The 21,264-nt window shown below is 44.3% G+C and overlaps 1 protein-coding gene and 1 pseudogene across 1 annotated transcript in view; both read left to right on the top strand.

The window, feature by feature from the left end:
• Positions 1-21,264, top strand: part of LOC146702152 (uncharacterized) — a 100,523-nt gene that overhangs the window by 30,701 nt on the left and 48,558 nt on the right. The gene's annotated exons all lie outside the window — the stretch shown is intronic.
• Positions 1,140-2,623, top strand: LOC146702155 (uncharacterized; annotated as a pseudogene).

The following is a 21,264-nucleotide window of genomic DNA, read 5'->3' as shown; positions in this document are numbered from 1 at the left end:
GCTGCAGGGACAATGAAAAGACTTTTCTGCTCCAACTTCTCCCAGCATGCTGAGCTAATGATTAGTTGGTGTTTTTCTCCAAACACTCTCTCACTCTTCTCTCAACGTGTTCACAATAAACTGTGAACAGACACCGAGGAGAGCAGCAGAAGACCTCATTCAGGAGCTAAACTCAACATGAACTGAACTCACAGTAAAGTTAGCTCGGTGCTTACCTTTAGATGAGCCCACAAACCGAGAGAAACTCCGCGATGAAGCTGCAACTCTTTCCAAACACAGGAAACAGATCAGGGAGCAGAGACCCACGTGGTTCACGCTGATCTCAGCTACGATCCAGGAGACAAGGGTGGGCAGATCGATGCAGATATCGATCCAAACATTGGTACTACTTTAGTCTCTTTGAATGAAAAAGCAGCTCTCTGTGCAAACACCTCCTCTCGTGGAGCATTCTTACTTTGTTCCGCCCAATGACTGTAGAAAACATGGACGACGCGACAGCGCCTTCTTCTTATTCTTCTGTATAGGGTTTATTGGCGGTTGGCAAACAGCAAAATGGTGCATTCCCGCCACCAACTGGTGTGGAATGTGACAAAATAAAATATTCAAATTCTCCCGAATTCTTCCCCTGGAGCACCTTCCTTGGAGGGCTCAACCCGGGGTTGTGGTCATGGCCTATTAAGGGCTCTGTTGGCTCTTAGGTGACGGTTTCCTCGTGGCTGCGTGCAGCAGGGATAGGGGAGGGTCTGTGCTGACGGACATGGGTTACTGACCTGGTAGCCTGGCTGCCCCTGGTTGGGTCCGGGACGGGCGTGGGATTCTGGGGGTGCTCCGTCTCTGGGCTTGGGCCCTTGCTGGGCCTTGGGGGCTTGGGTCCTGGTTGGTGTGTTGCCGGGGTTGTGGGCGGGTGGATGTATGGGGCCCAGCCCTGGCGCAGGGTCCGCTAGTGCATCAAACCACCTGGGGGGCTCTTCAACTGGTGGGGGAGGTTGTTACATCTTGCAAGAGCTCTCCTCTCTTCAGGAACTCAGTATGCAGGAGGGGGAGATACAGGAGAGGTGGAGGAAGATCTCAGCCTGGGCGTCGATTGTCTTGTGTAGTCTGGAAGATGAGTGGATGACGGGTTGGGTGCAGTTTTCTCTATGGTGGGGTCAGGTGGGCTGTCCCGGGCTCTGTGGGGCCAGGCAGCGCTGTTGAACTGGGCCCCGGTCCGGATGCGCCTGGGCTCCCTTTCCCTGGCGGGTTGCAGAGTATGGGGGTGCCTACTGGGGTCAGCGGGGGAGCTGGCCCCAGGGAGGGGTCACTTGCCCCTCCCTTCCTTCCCTCCCCATACCCAGCTGCCTCCATCTTCCCGCTCCACAACAATCACCCACACATGTAGGGCCTTGGGGTAAAGGTGTGTCACCAGGGTGCAGGGGAGGCATCCCCCCCTCTGTCTCCTTCTGGCTGCCTGTGCCTCAATTTTATCTCACAACTTAGACATTCACATTACTCACACTCTCATAACACATACATATAGGATTTTGGGGGTGGGCACGCTACACGGACTCCAAAAGACCATCGGGGTGTACACCTCACCCCTGGCGCCGTTGCCCACCTCTCAATTTTAAATACACGTAGACATTGAGGGCTCTCAGGAGGGGCTATGCGCTTACCTGCTGCTCTCTGGCAGGTAGCTCCATGCCCTCCTGGGTTTTAAATGCACCTTAGAACACACATGCATCAACACTACAATGAGCGGGTGGAGGGAGGTTCGGAGTCTTCTACCACCCCCGTTCCCTGCGTCCTGCTGGAGCGGGGGGCTGGGAGGAGGAGTTGGCCATCCGACTGGGGTCTGGAATGTGGGGTCTCCCTGCTGCTGTGGCGGTCTGCTTCTCCCCACCGCAGGGAAACACCACCTGAGTCTGGGTGCATTTTCCCCCTCCAGGGGGACCCGGTTCTTAGAGTATGCTTGGGGAGTGTGATCGTGTGTACAGTGTCTCTCTATGTCTGTCTCCACGTTGGTTGAGTGCTGAGTAATTGCATATGGGTGGAAATGGATGTTTGTATCTGTGTGTGCCTGTATGTCTGTGTCTATATGTCAGGTTTGGTATCAGACGTCACCTCTCTGGGGACATGTCAGGCCCTCTAAGGTTTGGAGGCCTATCTCCCCCCACCACTTCCGCTGCCAGTGGCGGACGCCCTCAGACTTCGGTACGTTGGTGGTTTTTTGTGTCTGGGATGGGCGTCCAGGTACACACCGGCTCACTCCTTGGTGGCTGCTTATCGGGGCCTGGAGCCTGGGGCTCACTCGGGCCACTTCGGGGGTGGGGTGCCCTCGGCCTCTTGGCCTGGGGCTCGTTCACTCAGACACAGCTGGCTGCTGGCGGAGCTCACGGGCACGTCACTGCAACCCCCCTGACTTCTGCTCCGCGGCTGCTGAGTGAGCCCTCATCTGGGACTCTCCTCAGCTCTTACTGGGACAGTGGCGCAGCTGCCCCTCTGTTGGTCTTCCTTGGTCTCTTGTGTTCTGGGGGCCTCTGGATGTCTGGAGTTTGATCTCCTCCATACCTGCTTCATGCCCTGGAGGACGGGGCTGTGGCTCCCCACACCCTCTAGCAGATCATTACATGAAGGAACCTTTTAAATACAAGCACGCTCATGCTCACAGGTGTACACACGGGTGCTCACATACACAAACTACACCCTTCTTGGCTCCTCAAAGTACACTGTGCGCTGTCGATCTTATGCGCTGCACAATAATGTTTAATATTTAGTATTTACTGTTATATTCCCATAGATCATCATGATGATCATCACTGATCCTTTTCCCCACCTTGATATTAAATTCAGGAACTATAAATGGGACTACATATATATATATATATATATATATACATATATATATACATATATACATATATATACATATATATATATATATATATATATATATATATATATATATATATATATATATATATATATATAGGAGTCAGCTGAATGGTAAGAACAAGATCCGGGCCATCAACACGTACGCCCTGCCCGTGATCAGGTACCCTGCTGGGGTAATAGGCTGGCCAAAGGAGGAGATAGAAGCCACTGACATAAAGACAAGAAAGCTCCTTACCATGCATGGAGGGTTTCACCCCAAGTCCAGCACCCTGAGGCTGTACGCTAAGCGGAAGGAAGGGGGCCGGGGACTGGTGAGTGTCAGCACCACAGTCCAGGATGAGACAACGAACATCCAAGAATACATTGGGAAGATGGCCCCAACTGACCGAGTGCTCAGTGAATACCTCAGGCAGCAGAAACCCAAGAAAGAGGAGGGAGACGAGGAACCATCATGGAAGGACAGGCCCCTGCACGGTATATACCACCGGCAGATAGAGGAGGTGGCTGATATCCAGAAATCCTACCAGTGGCTGGACAAAGCTGGACTGAAAGACAGCACAGAGGCACTAATCATGGCAGCACAAGAACAAGCTCTGAGTACAAGATCCATAGAGGCTGGGGTCTATCACACCAGGCAAGACCCCAGGTGCAGGCTGTGTAAAGATGCCCCAGAGACAATCCAGCACATAACAGCAGGGTGCAAGATGCTAGCAGGCAAGGCATACATGGAACGCCATAACCAAGTGGCCGGCATAGTGTACAGGAACATCTGTGCCGAGTATAACCTAGAAGTCCCGAGGTCAAAATGGGAGATGCCCCCAAGGGTGGTGGAGAATGACCGAGCTAAGATCCTGTGGGACTTCCAGATACAGACGGACAAAATGGTGGTGGCTAACCAACCGGACATAGTGGTGGTAGACAAACAGAAGAAGACGGCCGTAGTGATCGATGTAGCGGTTCCGAATGACAGCAATATCAGGAAGAAGGAACACGAGAAGCTGGAGAAATACCAAGGGCTCAGAGAAGAGCTCGAGAGGATGTGGAGGGTGAAGGTAACGGTGGTCCCCGTGGTAATCGGAGCACTAGGTGCGGTGACTCCCAAGCTAGGCGAGTGGCTCCAGCAGATCCCGGGAATAACATCGGAGATCTCTGTCCAGAAGAGCGCAGTCCTGGGAACAGCTAAGATACTGCGCAGGACCCTCAAGCTCCCAGGCCTCTGGTAGAGGACCCGAGCTTGAAGGATAAACCGCCCGCAGGGGCGCGCTGGGTGTTTTTTTTTTTTTTATATATATATATTAGGGGTGCAACGATACACAAAATTCACGGTTCGGTTCGGTTCGATACTTTGGTGTCACGGTTCGATATTTTTTCGATACAAAAAAATGTTCATGCCTTTTTAATTTGTCATTTATTAAAATTATAAATATATATTTTAACTCAAAAGTAGAGTTTTTAAATTTAACCCTAACCCTTGTGCGTGTTTTTTATTTTGACAGCGAATGCGCACCTGCGGACCACTTATGTGCAGCCCTGGTTATTTAGCTCGTCATGTTGCAGCCACAGAAATTATTTTGTCCATGAAACCATAAAGCTGCACTTTCTTTTTGCCTTATAGTCTGATTTGTCATAACTTTTCCGTTTTGTGGTAAGCTTTTCTTTGGCTGTCACTTCTTCACCCTGACCTGTCTTATTTGGCTCAGAAGAACTGAAATATATATCCTGCTGCTTTTACACACACACACACCGGTCAGCGATTCTCTGCGCGATCAACCTCTCACATGTTTAAGCTTGCTGCGGGAGATTTCACTTGTCATGTTTGCATAGTAAGCTAACGATTGATAAGACGATGTCAGAGGAATTGGTGCGCAAATTATCACCACTCACCAATCAGTGCTGTCTCGCAAATTCAAACGCAATTTCAATATGTCACATATTGACAGTGGCTCACCGATGCCAATGACATAATTACCCAGCTACATTTCCGAAAGAATGCAAAAGCATTGACATATATTTTTCCTTCCTACGATAGCCCGACAGGCAGGGCAGAGATAGATTTTGGTAGCCCGACTGGGGCTAGCGATTTTGCGAGCCCTGTATCTGATTGAGGAATCACTCCTCTTTGGAAAAGAGAGTTTATTACAGAGAAATGGCTCTTTCCAAAATAAAAGGTATACTATACGCTTCTTCTGGGCTATATTCTCAGCAGCATATTAAACATATCAGGTCCCCATAACGAGAATCCTGTGCTAACGGCTGTCTAAATGACTCGGGTAAAGTTTGTAGCATGCATGCTTGTTGTTTTTGTCTTTGCACTAGGATGATGTCGGCGTAAATGTGCAGTCATATTCGTTGTGTTCCCACTAGTGCTTTCAGGTTAATCTCGTTGAAATGACCTTAACGCCACGACACGGAAAATCTCCGTTAACGAGCTACCGCCGATCGCCCCGTGCATGGGGCTAGACGGCCAACACGTTAACGAGCTAACTGCGCTAACACACTAGTTCCCACCCATGTAATTGAGCATTGCATGGCACATCCAACATACTGTTTTACTTTAGTCCATGACTCGCTTACCTTCAGGGTCATACGTCACATGAAAACCAAAATAATTCCAAACGCCAGATCTGAATGAGGGTGGGGGAGGTCCATGTTGTAAGGAGAGCTTAACTTCTGTCTCGCTAGCTTGCCCTGCGCTCTTCCTTCTGACTATGATGTCTGTGTGGAGCGCTCAGTGGATCTGCGCTCGACAGTGCAGCCTAGGCGGAGTAGTCGAACGCAGATTCACTGAGCGCTCCACACAGACAGCATCGTCAGAAGGAAAGTTGATAAAATAAATTACAAATGTTGTATTGTTCGATACATATGCGTACCGAACCGAAAGCACTGTATCGAACGGTTCAATATCGATACGAATATCGTTGCACCCCTAATATATGTATGTATATATATATATATATATATATATATATATATATATATATATATACATATCACTCAACAAAAATATAAACGCAACACCTTTGTTACTGCTCCCATTCCCCATGGGATGGACGTAGAGACCTAAAATTCATTCCAGATACACAATATAACCATCCCTCCCAAACAGTGGTCACAAATCAGTCCAAATGTGTGGTAGTGGGCACATCTGCCATATTGAGATAATCCATCCCACCTCACAGGTGTGCCACATCAGGATGCTGATCTGACATCATGAGTAGTGCACAGGTGTACCTCAGACTGCCCACAACAAAAGGCCACCCTGGAATGTGCAGTTTTTTGCGCTATTGGGGGTCTGGGGACCCAGAACCGGTCAGTATCTGGTGTGACCACCATTTGCCTCATGCAGTGCAACACATCGTCGCATGGAGTCTATCAGATTGTCAATTGTGGCCTGTGGAATGTTGGTCCACTCCACTTCAATGGCTGTGCGAGGTTGTTGGATATTCATGGGAACTGGTACACGCTGTCGTATACGCCGGTCAAGCACATCCCGAACATGCTCAATGGGTGACATGTCCGGTGAGTATGCTGGCCATGCAAGAACTGGGACATTCTCAGCTGCCATCTGCCCTGAACAATGTGAACCATGATTCATCCGTGAAGCGCACACCTCTCCAACGTGCCAGACGCCATCGAATGTGAGCATTTGCCCACACAAGTCTGTTACGGCGACGAGCTGGAGTCAGGTCAAGACCCCGATGAGGACGACGGGCATGCAGTTGAGCGTCCCTGAGACGGTTTCTGACAGTTTGTGCAGAAATTGTTTGGTTGTGCAAACCAATTGTTCCAGCAGCTGTCTGGGTGGCTGGTCTCAGACGATCTTGGAGGTGAACCTGCTGGATGTGGAGGTCCTGGGCTGGTGTGGTTACACGAGGTCTGCGGTTGTGAGGCCGGTTGGATGTGCTGCCATATTCTCTGAAACGCCTGTGGAGACGGCTTATGGTTGAGAAATGAACATTCAATGCACAGGCGACAGATCTGGTTGACATTCCTGCTGTCAGCATGCCAATTGCACGCTCCCTCATTGCTTGTGGCATCTGTGGCATTTTGCTGTGAGACAAAACTGCACATTCCAGGGTGGCCTTTTGTTGTGGGCAGTCTGAGGTACACCTGTGCACTACTCATGATGTCAGATCAGCATCCTGATGTGGCACACCTGTGAGGTGGGATGGATTATCTCAATATGGCAGATGTGCCCACTACCACACATTTGGACTGATTTGTGACCACTGTTTGGGAGGGATGGTTATATTGTGTATCTGGACTGAATTTTAGGTCTCTACGTCCATCCCATGGGGAATGGGAGCAGTAACAAAGGTGTTGCGTTTATATTTTTGTTGAGTGTATGTATGTATGTATATATACACACACATATATATATATATATATATATATATATATAAACACCCAGCACGCCCCTGCGGGCGGTTTATCCTTCAAGCTCGGGTCCTCTACCAGAGGCCTGGGAGCTTGAGGGTCCTGCGCAGTATCTTAGCTGTTCCCAGGACTGCGCTCTTCTGGACAGAGATCTCCGATGTTATTCCCGGGATCTGCTGGAGCCACTCGCCTAGCTTGGGAGTCACCGCACCTAGTGCTCCGATTACCACGGGGACCACCGTTACCTTCACCCTCCACATCCTCTCGAGCTCTTCTCTGAGCCCTTGGTATTTCTCCAGCTTCTTGTGTTCCTTCTTCCTGATATTGCTGTCATTCGGAACCGCTACATCGATCACTACGGCCGTCTTCTTCTGTTTGTCTACCACCACTATGTCAGGTTGGTTAGCCACCACCATTTTGTCCGTCTGTATCTGGAAGTCCCACAGGATCTTAGCTCGGTCATTCTCCACCACCCTTGGGGGCATCTCCCATTTTGACCTTGGGACTTCCAGGTTATACTCGGCACAGATGTTCCTGTACACTATGCCGGCCACTTGGTTATGGCGTTCCATGTATGCCTTGCCTGCTAGCATCTTGCACCCTGCTGTTATGTGCTGGATTGTCTCTGGGGCATCTTTACACAGCCTGCACCTGGGGTCTTGCCTGGTGATAGACCCCAGCCTCTATGGATCTTGTACTCAGAGCTTGTTCTTGTGCTGCCATGATTAGTGCCTCTGTGCTGTCTTTCAGTCCAGCTTTGTCCAGCCACTGGTAGGATTTCTGGATATCAGCCACCTCCTCTATCTGCCGGTGGTACATACCGTTCAGGGGCCTGTCCTTCCATGATGGTTCCTCGTCTCCCTCCTCTTTCTCGGGTTTCTACTGCCTGAGGTATTCACTGAGCACTCGGTCAGTTGGCGGCCATCTTCCCAATGTATTCTTGGATGTTTGTTGTCTCATCCTGGACTGTGGTGCTGACACTCACCAGTCCCCGGCCCCCTTCCTTCCGCTTAGCGTACAGCCTCAGGGTGCTGGACTTGGGGTGAAACCCTCCATGCATGGTAAGGAGCTTTCTTGTCTTTATGTCTGTGGCTTCTATCTCCTCCTTTGGCCAGCCTATTACCCCAGCAGGGTACCTGATCACGGGCAGGGCGTACGTGTTGATGGCCCGGATCTTGTTCTTGCCATTCAGCTGAATCCTCAGGACTTGCCTGACCCTCTGCAGGTACTTGGTGGTTGCAGCCTTTCTAGCGGCCTCTTCATGGTTCCCATTTGCCTGCGGGATCCCCAGGTACTTGTAACTGTCCCCTATGTTGCCTTCTGGTAGTTCAATCCCCTCAGTTCTGACTACCTTCCCTCTCTTTGTTACCATCCGACTACACTTCTCCAGTCCGAACGACATTCCAATGTCATTGCTGTATAGCCTGGTAGTGTGGATCAGTGAATCGATGTCTCGTTCACTCTTGGCATACAGCTTGATGTCATCCATGTACAGGAGGTGGCTGACAACTGCTCCGTTCCGTAGTTGGTATCCGTAGCCAGTCTTGTTAATGAGCTCACTGAGGGGGTTCAGGCCTATGCAGAACAGCAGTGGGGACAGAGCATCTCCTTGGTAGATCCCGCACTTGATGGTGACTTGTGCTATGGGCTTGGAGTTGACCTCTAATGTTGTACGCCACATCCCCATTGAGTTCCTGATGAAGGCTCTTAGGGTCCCATTGATCTTGTACAATTACAACAGGCCCACAGTTACAACAACATATGTTTACCCACACTGAGGAGAGACCTTATAATTGTGACCTGTATGAGACGACTTTTAAAGCTCCACATTACCTGAGACGACACCAACAGATCCACACCAGAAAGAGACTCTACAAGTGCAGTTACTGTGAGGTATGTATTTATATTTGTATTTTGTCATTTTAGCCTGACTGTTTGGAACAACTCTGCTCATTAAACTGTGTTAGCATGTTAGCAATTTTACTGCAGGGAAAAGCAGCTCTGAGTGATTATTATTTCAGTTATGATTTTTGTTTACGCAGTAAAAGTGCTGAAAATTGATATGATTTTGTTACTTAATGTTAAGGCAGTTTCCTGGTATATCATGATATTGTTATTATTTCTGCATAAATGGCCTTTTGTATACAGTGGTTCAGTCCTCTGTCAGGAGTACGTGGAAGAAAATAAAACACGAAAATAAGTACAAAACCAAACCATTCGGTAATCTTCTCTTATGGTTAACAAAGTTGTATCATTACGTAATGGTATTGTAGTATTGTAGCTGTAGTATCAATGCTTATTTATTACTTTAGTGCTTGTAGACAATAGTATTACTGCAGTGTTACATTAGTAGTTTACCGCTGTGTTGGTACCCTGCAAATATTAGCATAGTAGTTCTTTCATGTAACTCAGATGTTACTGTAACATGAAATAAGTATTATTGTAGTATTATGGTGGTAGTATTGTAGTTATTGCAGCCCAGTAAACTGAGTTTTTTAACTGAAACAGTCAAATGTAATTGGACGTCTGCAGAGATACTCTTTATTTCAGGCGACGTTCAGGATAAAAATGTTGAAGGACTGACTTACACTGTCTTTGTGTCTTTGTTTAGAAGCAGAGCGACACAGATGGATCCAGTTCTCAACCCTGTCATTACTGTGGTCGTGGGGAAGAGTTTCGTTGTGATCTTTGTGGAATAACTTTCAGTCGAAAACACACCCTAAAAGTACATCAACGTAAACACACTGGAGACAAACTGAAATACTGCAAAGAATGTGGGAGAAGCTTCCCCACATCAGGTAGATTAAAAGGACATTGTCATGGTCCCTGTGCCCTGCTGGTCAATCCTCTATTGGGCAATATGTTTGTGGTTTGTTTGCTCTCTCGCCCTCTCTCTCTCACTCTCTCTCTCTCTCTCGCCACAGCGATGCTCACTGCGGGCTCCCGCTGCTGGCCCACACACCTGCTCATCACCACACCGGCCGCTGATCCCAGCTGATTACTGCACTACTTAGATGGCGAGTCTGCACTAGTCTTCGCTGGATCGTTGAACTATCAGCGTCAGTCAAACTTGTGTATCTGCCAACCTGTATCTTGAAAGCCCTTTGTTATTATCCCGCTAACCCGACCTTTTGTGTTTAGATCGTTTTTGGAACCGGATTCTGAGAGGAGTGACTGAGGAGGAGCTTTTGTACAGAAAGTGTGGAGCACCTTTTCCCCTAACCCTGTTTCCCACGGACCCTGGCGACCCGGACCCGTTTCCCCTGCACATTGTACATAGCCACTTGGTGATTGTGTTCACTGTGAATAAACGCACTGTTCTTCGCTTAAAGGGAAACCCTGGCCTGCGCCTGAGTCTCTTTCGGAACCCCTTAACAGACATGAACTGATTCACAGTGAGGTTAAAAAGCACCTCTGTGATCAGTGTGGGTCATCCTTCATCAGTGCCAGTGACCTTAAAAAACACAAACGAGTCCACACAGGAGAGAAACCATACAAGTGCAGACACTGTGACAAAAGCTTCTCACAATCATGCAGTCGTATCTATCATGAACGTGCACACGTGGAAGGAAACTACAGCTGTGACCAGTGTGACAAGAGCTTCAGGAATCTCAGTTCATACTCCACACACAAACGATCCCACGTTACTAATAAACTGTTTCACTGTTACCAATGTGCCAAAACATTTACTAAATTATCTGCTCTGTGCAAACATCAGCGTGATCACTCAGGGCTGAAATCACTCCCATCACAGTGAATCTGAAGAGACAGAAAGATCCTCTTCTGGTTTCAGGGTCAAACTTAAAACCCTTGAGATCAGGCTCCACAGAGTTCAGATGTTAAAATGTGATGAGGCAGCTGTGAATGAACATGTTCGTCTTGTGTACTGAGAAAAATTAAACAGGTGATGAGTAAGATAAACATGTTAAACTGTGTTATAGACAGGGATGCACCTAGCTGCTACTCAGGTGCACATGTGTGACAAAAATTACGAATGCATAGTGACACTTATGTTACCAAGCGCCTTTGCATACTCGACCAACTCATTCAAACTGACACGTGTTGCTGCAGCTTCTTTGGTGTTTCGCCACCACCTAAGAAACACCAACCTGAGCCACAGCCGAAGAAAATACTTTGGGGGATGCTTTTTCATTGATCTGTGGACATCACAAAAGTCGAGCAGGAAATCATTTACATTGTGTCTGTGTCCAGCAAAGGAGAGTTTACCTCTGACTTTCTTGGACTGATTGAACTGGGTGCTGACCGCACCGGAAAAAAAAATGCTACACTGAAGAAGCTGTGTGAAGAAAATGGGATCCCCTTTGTAAAACTGGGTAAGTCTCATAATACATGGAGGCATGAAGACCACCTGCCAGCCATTATAATGTAACTGGCTACAAGTGATAACAGTGACTTGTAGCATATCTGCAATAGAGCGTTTTCAATGCGTACTAAAAACCGTCTCCTGGGACTCACCTGAGTAGCTCACTAAAAAGTTATGTGCACCCCTGGTTAGAGTCTGACAGCTGCTGGTAAGAATGACCTGCAATAACGCTCCTTCCTACACTATGGGTGTAAAAGTACTGCTGAATCTCAGGAAGTACTGCACTCATGTATATATCTTTCTACGTAGCACTCATAATTCTTATTCTCATGTATATATCACATGTATATCTCATGCACATATCTTTCTTTCTACATAGCACTTTAATTCTTATTGTTTGCACTGAAGCACCGCAGCAAATTCCTAATGTTGTAAACCTCAACATCTGGCAATAAACCCATTCTGATTCTGATTCTGAACGAGCTGCTCAGTGCTTGTACCGTCTCATGCAGAGGTGGGAGGTGTTGTCCATGATGGATGTGAGCTTAGACCAGCGGACCGTCATTTGTTTCGTACCAGGTCGCGAGAGTTGAGGCTCAAGTATGAAATGTATGGTTTTCAGGGTTTTTATCGTTAACTCGGTTTCCCTGCGACTTCTCCCGTGTGTTATGAATAGATTTTAAATATTTACATGTTACCATAGCGACCAGAGAGCATTAAGGGGCAGAGAGGAGGATGTTACTCTCAATGTTGTTGGCACATTTCAGGAGGAGGCTGCTAATAAAGTTACACAATTACATAGTGAATTCAGGTTTATTATTATATTTACAAAATACCACAGTTTTTGTCTTGGTCATATCATTTTATTCTGTTGTATTTATCTGCAACACCTTAAATGCTGGTCTGGGAAAATATGTTTTGACATTAAACTGGTCTGTGGTGCAATAAAGGGTGGGGACCGCTTGCTTAATACATGATAGACACCAAATACACAACAAACTCAAAACGCTGGGTCAAATGACCCAGAACAATGACAAGGACATCTATATTGTCTATATCTATACATAGTGTTGCAATGCTAGGAAGGAACTGCAGTGTTTGGAGGAGTTAAACATGCCAGCTAACATTAATATTCTGATTCAAAAGTTTCCATTGAAACTGAGAGAAAAATGAAACAGGACCTTCAAGAGGACTGGCCAAAGAGCATGTTTCCCAGATTTTGGATAACAAATGGAGTTTCAGCTGTGCAAAGGGTCATAGCAAAATGTTTATTCTGTAAACTGTATGGAGGAAAACCCAGCCAACAGTACAGCGTAGTATTGTAAAACGGTATGTAGTAGTGTTCACTTGCATGACAAGCAGAGCCGTGCACCTTGAAGGGATTACTTTTTAGATACTGACTCATGTTTAATGCAACATCACAAAGTTATTGCTTGTCATGAAGTGAAAACCAGCTCTCCCTCCAGGACTATTTGACAGAAAAGAAGGTGGGAACAAATCCAGTACATTACAGACCTCTCTGGAAACTGTGGATTTGAGAATATTTACCACTGCTACAAGAATGACAGAAATGGATAAAAAGGAAAAGTTGTTTTGTGCCTGGAGATGTTGTCATGGTTAGATCCCAATGTAAAAACCTCGAGGGTCTTGGGTATTCTGAAAAATCATAACAACCTTTGCAGATAAGAAAGGTCTGGTACGTGTAGTTCGTCTTCACACAAAAACAAACGTGATTGAAAAACCTGTAACAAAAATTACTTTTGTTATGTGAAGCTACAAACTGATGAACTAGATTACTGGTAGAAGGATGTATGAATGAAACATGGTCTGCCCTCTTATGCATATTGTATGAATGTATCATGACTTATTATGGCTCCTTTAAGTTAAAAACCACTCCTGCATGTTTTAGTAATAAAATCTTTCATTAGTTTCATAAATTGTAACACTGCTCATTTTAAGTGTTTTTCATTTAGTGCAACAGCTGGATATTAAACTCATAATCAACATAAGCAGCTGTTTGTTTTCATTAGTGTGTTTTCACTATCTTTACAAAAAGAACATAAAAAACTTAATATAGCCATGAGATGTGATTTGAGAAGTATTTTGTATATTGTGTAGGAAAAGCTGCTCTGTACCGTAAACGCTGAGCATCAAAGTTAGTGTCCAGCCAGAGACGTCTACCTCAGATAAAACTGACATATTAGATATCAAATAACTGAAATGGCTGAAACTTTAATCCCAATGTAAAACAGAAGAAAGTTCCTTCATCCCTTTAACTGTGTTTTGTTCTGTAATGTGTCATAAATCTAGAGTGAGAACAAGAGTCTGATACATGAAAACACCCATTCAAAGGCATTGTGTAGTGCAGATTAGTGTTTGTTAGTCAGATGACTTCAAAACACAAATCTAAAGCAGGTTTTCCATCTATGAAAGTTCCTGTTCTGATGAGTCGAGAGAGAAAATTATTTCAGCTGCTAGTTCAGTTCCAGATTCTTTGGTTTTGTTGTTTAAGTCTTTTCAAGTTTCTATCAGTGCAGTTTGAGAATATTGAAAAAAGATATTTGTTGACTGGAAAGAACCAGCAAGGAAAATCTGAGAATATCAGGAACAACGTGAGCGTTCAAAGCTGTCATAGAAAATGTTTTTAGTTTAAGGTCAAAAATATATATGAAAAAAATCTAAAGTAAACCATACTCATTAAACCCAACATATTATTACTGCTTTGAGAATTACATGGAAAAAATAATAACAGATGAAATACTAATTCAAGAGTAATGTAAAAATGTCAATATAAAGTTGATATTTCATGTAAAACTAGATAGTACAGAATTAGTAAAAGTGCACGTTAAAGTGAGATTTTGTTCATGTTTATCTTGTTTTGTTCACACATACTTGACTCGACTCGACTTTTGTAATTCCTTTATGATCACGTCGTTCTAAAAAGCTTCCAGTTAATCCAAAATGCTGGAGTTAGAGTCCTGACAGCAGACAAATCATCTTTCTACCTTGTTAGCTTCTCTTCACTGGCTCCATGTTAAATCTAGAATTGAATATAAAGTCCTGAATAATCAGGCCCCATCATTTCTTAAAGACCTTATACTGTAGTACCTTATGATCCCAACAGAGCACGTCGCTCTCAGACTGCAGTCGTACTTTTGGAGGAGAGCAGAGCCTTCAGATATCAGGCCTCTCTCCTGTCGAACTAGCTTCCAGTTTGGATTTGGGAAACAGACTCTTCTCTCTGCTTTTTCTTCCCACCATCACAAAGTGTTTGCTCATAGGGGGTCGTCTGTTTGTTGAGGGTTTTATCTAATACTGCAGCGGTGCAAACTCAAATAGCTGATAATGAAGAAAGAAAAATACTGATGCAGGCAATACCAACTAGATGGATCGGCTCGTGTGGCGTCAGATGGATTTTTTTTCCTCAAAGGAAAACTGGCCTCAGTGATTCCTTGAAAGTCAGTGTTTGTGTTAAAAGACTCTTAAAAACAGTCACATACTGTGTATTTATTATAAAGCACAACTTCTACAGCTTGTTGACTTTCTATGACATCCTTAAATCAGTTTACTGTTTTATATGGATGGGGAGGAATTCACATGAGCAGAAAGGAATAATTTATTCAGTTATCAAAGTAAAGAACAGCAAGTCTACAAGATGATCGAGGAAACTAGAAACTAGACTCATTGTACAGAGCAGGTTGTTACACCAGGGATGTCAAACTTATTGCCCGCAGACCATATCTGGCCCACGATGCAATTACATCCGACCTCCAAGATAAATTCATACGTCAGTTATTAATGGCACATCGGTAAATGGGAGCCTCATCTTCAGCCCTGCTGAGAATCCATGCCCATAGGCTTTATTTTGATTGGTACACCATACGGCCATACAAAGGCAACGACTGTTGGGTCTGTGTTTTCACAAGCCCCGCTGATTTAGAAACTTATTCTCGTTAACGACAAAAACAAGACAAACATCTTTTACTTGCTAGCAAGGGGGGCCCAGCCGGTGTTTCAGAAAGCATTCTGAATCCTATCGCAAAATGACCCCAACGACGGCCTCCGCTTGCTGCCTTTTATTGGGAAAACAGTTCACACAATACACATCACAGCAAAGCACCTCCCACATGGTTCTAAGACAAGGCACTATGTGTGTGTATGTGTAAACATCTGTATGCATGTGAGAATGTGTGTGTGTGTCTTCCAACTGTTTCTAACAACATCCTTAGTCATAATCTCCCCCACACCCAATATATGGATCCTTTCAGTTTCTTTCCTTGTTTTAACAGTGCTGTTTTGTGTTTTCTGTTAGCAAATCTCACAATGATGGCTGGTTAGTCACTGTCATTTTTTCGGGGTAGAGGGTGGCAAGCCTCAATGTTGTTATAATCCACTTCCACACCTTTGGACCGTAGAAAGGTAACCACGTGAAGCTCCGTAGATCATCTTTCTCTCCTGGCCCTCCTACATTGTCAGCTGCGACCCCCCGGGCGTTTGACCGGGGTTTGATGCGAAGCCCCGTGATGATGACATCGTTCATCCAGGTGTACTGCTCCAAATCCGCCACTCTGTTCTCCAGGTACGCCAGTTGCCGATCCTTCTCGGCGTTCTGTATGCGGAGAGCAACTCCAGAGACTTCTTAATATCGTCGCCTTCCTCAGCTGACAGAACTTTTTTTGGGCCCATGCTCTTCTAGCGTCTCTCACCATATGAGAGGCATAAGAGAACTTCATCCTTGCTCCAATAACATACAATTAAACAATTAAACACAATGAACTGGTTGAACTAATAACAATAATAATCAGTTAACGATTTCAATGTGTCTGTCTGTATCAGCGCCTGTGTTTGTGTCCATGTCAGAGTGTTTTTGCATGTGTGTGCCTGCATCAGTGTGTGTGTCTATATATATGCATGAATGTGCCTTTTGTTTAATGAATTCATCTTGTGGGTCGCTTCCACACCTCTTTCAAGACTTCCACATGGCACTTTGTCACAGCCTGTGGGGGTGGAATGAGTTCAAGGACATCTTCAAACAGGTATCAGAGGATATCATCCTGATGCGGTCAGAAGAATCGGTTTGATCCAACACGATGCATTTGACCTGAACTTGTGTTGTTTGTATGTTTAGAATTCTCCCCTGCCTTTACATTCTTTCTCCATCTCTCACACTCACTCTGCAGGTATTTCTCCCTTCTTTCAAGATCAGCTTTAAGGAGTTCCCGATACTTCCTTTGCCTTTCTGCTGCTGTTGTTGGTGCCATCTTATTCGCATTCTTAACATGGAACATAAATCACATTCACCATGCATGTAGTATAAGTATGTTGATTGAATATAACAATAATTAATTTAAATAATTGGATAACTTAACAACCAAAGCATTCAAATCGCAACCCCATCACAATCTCACAACCCCGTTACAATCAAAAACATAACTGGTTGAGTGTGACAGGGTTGAGATTTTTGCACAAACTGGCCACTGCTCAATGTAGTGAGTACCAGACAGAGAGCACATGGCATGCATGAAATTCAAAATCACCATATATTCATGAAATAACAAAAAACTTTTTCACAAGTTATAGTTTTCTATCTTTTTTTCACGTTACGGTGTTGAGTCATTGAGTTTGACGACCACAATATCACAAGATAAATGACTAAAATAAAGGAAAAGATGGGAGCAACTTGCCTGTCTCTGTGGTCCTGTTGTCCAAAAGATTTCAGTGATACCACTTCCTGATGTATACGGAATTCTGGATCACAACATTGTATTTATGGGGGTGGGATCATTCATGTAACGGGGTTGAGGGGTTACTCAGGTACAGAAATATTGTGATTTTAATGAATAATTAACAATTAAATTTGAAAAAAAGAAACATTAACAGCAAAAGAGCACAAATAGATGTTTAGGTTGATATCAAAATTTAATAACTTTTTAAATAGTTTTATTTGGTATTGTTAAAGTACTTCAAACAACCTTTCATCAAGGCCATGAGGGACATGACAAAGGGTGGTGTCAAATAAAAAAACTGTATTATTTTCCATAAAAATATAACAATTAGTTTAGTTTTTTACACTGTATTACAGGGTGCATTTCAATATATATGTAAAGCTGTTTAAATACAAAGTTTGGTGATCCAATAGACGAAATACACCATAAGATGTGAGAGGGACTCAAATTGTGCAATTTTCATGGAATGACTCTACTAATGACTAATATAATAACTTCAATATTGGCCATATAAAATATTTACATTACGAAAGTGAGATGACTTTAGTCTCATGAACAACATTAGCTAATTGTTATTTAATAGCTAATCTTAAAATGACTGTTCAGTACAGAAATGAAGCCCAACAATCATGTTTTACAGTCCTGTGGTCTCAGCCTCAGATACTCATCAAATCACACAGAGCTCATGTAGAAACAAACAGACAAATGAACAAAATATGTTCTTCTTCATTTCTGTCAAACAAAGCTGCATGAAACGTTTCCAGCAGTTAGTATCATGGTTGCTAGGCAACCTGGACAGCGCCTCGGAGGCTAGATCGTCCCATTTCACAAGCCTACAATTCTCTCACTTCCGGCCTTAGCGGTGTTTGAGTATGCGGCCCTTGAGGACTGTTAAGGCTGCCGAACCGGAATTGGGATACAGTCAGAGTCTCCATTTCGGACAGTGCGGACTTCAAACTATATACCAGTTTTTGTATTGAGTCGATGGGCCATGTAAAACCAGTTATGATAAAAAAAATACATGCGATGTTTTTTCCAGAGCAAAACAGTGGTGTTTACAGTGGGAAGAACGGTAAAAACTGTGTTTTCTACAGACAGTGCTAGCAAACTATGGCGTTATTTTTGTGCCACTATTCTGAGCGCACGTAAAAAAACTTTGCAGGTGCAAGTGTTGCATTTTGAGGAGAAATTTATTTTGAATTCATGATTTGAGTGAACAAAATTCATTGCTGTGTGCAAAAAATGTATTTCAGTGTTTGCTATTATCCACACATACAATAGCAGCCCCTCTTGCTCAGTTTTTGTATTTGCGCTCACTCGCATTGTGTTGCTCGCGCTCTCAACATTTCTGCCCGTGCGCGCTCAACTCTTTCTGTACACCGTTATATTTGTGCCACAAAACCAGCCAATCACAGACTTGGATGCAAAAAAATCTGATTGGCTGTTTTGGTCTCCAATCAGCTCCAAATGACGAAATGCAATATCCCAGAATCCATTTTGTCCAAAACTCAAACGAGGCAGTGGTGGACAAACACAGAGTGGCGGAGTTTGAAATATTACTCTGTCTGGGTCACAAAATAAACTTTTAAGATATTTTCAGAGGAGAATGTTTCTGTGTAAACTTCTAATATTTGCTCGATTTATCAAGACTTCACATATTTGCATAAGTGCTCTAACGTTTTCAGAGTTGCCTGTTACCCACCAGCTGACCGGGTGGTAACATAATATATAAGACTGAACTGACAAAAAATCATCGACTACACCAGCAGGTATTACAGGAAAAACCATAAAGCCTTTGAACTAAAACAAACACTGTTGTGACAGTGATGTACACTGTCTTGTTGGTATATATGTATGATTTGTATCACCTTCATGTTTCCCTCTCACCACTGGTGAGTGTTTGCCTACTGGTGGTGGTCAGAGGGGCCGGTGGCGCCAGTGTCCGGCAGCCTTGCCTCTGTCAGTGCGCCCCAGGGCAGCTGTGGCTACAATTTAGCTTGCCATTGCCAGTGTGTGAATGTGTGTGTGAATGGGTGAATGACTGAATGTAGTATAAAGCGCTTTGGGGCCCTTAGGGACTGAGTAAAGCGCTATACAAATGCAGGCCATTTACCATTTTTACCACGTATCCAAACCGATATCATGAGCAGCAGCTTTTACAGGTGTGGCTTCAGCAAACATCAGCTGATACTAGAAAGTAATATTAAATACATTCTAACAACAGCTTATCAAGCTACTGTTGTTTAGCGCATCCGCTGATTTCCTCTTTCTGGTGCAAAGTGGGCGATAAATAAACAAGAGAGACGATCGGCTGATCACTGATCAGTTTCATGATTGAAGTAGCAACAGGAGAGAGAGGGGAGAGAATGAGAGGAGAAGAGGCAGCTGACAGCGTAAAGACAGAATAACTCCAGCTTTGTGTCTTTTTTTTCATTGTAGCTGAAGTACAGGATGAATCGTGTTCCTTTTCCCCTCAATACGGATGTGTTGTAATTGGTCCAGCCGAGAGTTGATCCTGACCAATTGGCTAATCCAGCGGTCCCCAACCCCCGGGCCTCGGACCGGTACCGGGCCGCGAGAGTTGAGGCTCAGGTGTGAAATGTATAGTTTTCAGGGTTTTTATCGGTTTTCAGCGTTATTTTGTTATCGTTTTTATCGTTTACTCGGTTTTCCTTGGTCTTTTCACGTGTGTTATGAATAAATTTTCTTTTTTTCGGTACTGGTACTAGTTTTATTTTGTTGTATTTATCCGTGACACCTTAAAGGCCGGTCCGTGAAAATATTGTCGGGCATAAACCGGTCTGTGGCGCAAAAAAGGTTGGAGACCGCTGGGCTAATCCACCACCTTTCATAGTTTATACCGTTACAGAAACAAACAAACATAAAAATGAAAAATCACCATCGGCCCACCGGGAAAATGCCAGTCCAGATGGCCAGTCCAGCTATGCGGTCAGCTTGTGGGTAACAGGCGTCTCGGAAAACATTAGATCACTTATGCAAATATGTTTGAGTTGGCGACTCACTCACCTCCTCCCTCCTGGCTCACAGCTTCATCTTCTTCTTCTTGGTTGGCAACCAATGTTGAGGAACATTACCGCCCCCTGGCACACAGCTCAGTGGACATTTAGATGAGAAAATATATATTTGACACAAAATACTAATAAAATAGAATAAAAATAAATAAAATAAATGTTCTCTATAGAATTTTTTTTTTTTGCTCTATAAAAATAGTTGTTTTTCTTTTTTAAATCACTCATCTTAGCAGTAGGATTTACATGAAAGGAGAAACAAATTAAGTTTGAGTCAAATGACTCAAAAAACCTGATTCACTTTGGTAAGCGCCTCATTCAAACTCGATTCAGTAAAAATAATCGAATTTACCATCACTAATAGCAAACACTCTCCGTTTGTGAGTGAAAAAAGAAAAAAGACCCCTTCCTTATTGGTGTTAAAGTTTACCATGTCAGCCAATCAAAAAACATGATATGGCAACACGTGGCACTGGGTTGTTCCACCCGCGATGGAAAGCGGGCGAGCGAAAGAAAGACAGAGAGTGAGTTGTTTGGAGGCTAGAGTTAGTGTGTTGTGTGTTTATTGTTTTGTGTTGTGTCAGTTATACTGCTGAATGTCACATTTGCTCCATCAAAGCCATCAGAGGCAGATTCCAGTGTAAACGCTGTTCCCACATGAAAAACTGGACTGATCCACCTCCTGCTGTCAGACCTGCAGGGTTTAGGCCTGTGGTGTTCTCTTCTGTCTTATACTGAACACAAACTATTTTTTGGACTGGCACAAATAATTTGTGTGCCTTCTTATTTGATGCAGAACACCTATTTGTTCTGTAAATACATTTAAATTGTTATATAAAAACACCTGAGGCATTGGCAAAACATGTGCAGAATTTTTAGAAATGTACAATTTATATTTGAATTTCAAGTTATGAAAATGATTCTTTAAACATGTTTA

Source organism: Copadichromis virginalis, linkage group LG9 (assembly GCF_057382275.1).
Source record: "Copadichromis virginalis isolate Kocher_CV1m ecotype Utaka linkage group LG9, C_Virginalis_male_GT1.1, whole genome shotgun sequence".
Lineage (NCBI taxonomy): Eukaryota > Metazoa > Chordata > Actinopteri > Cichliformes > Cichlidae > Copadichromis > Copadichromis virginalis.
Note: the sequence above shows the minus strand (reverse complement) of the source record. Positions and strands in the feature narration are given on the sequence as shown.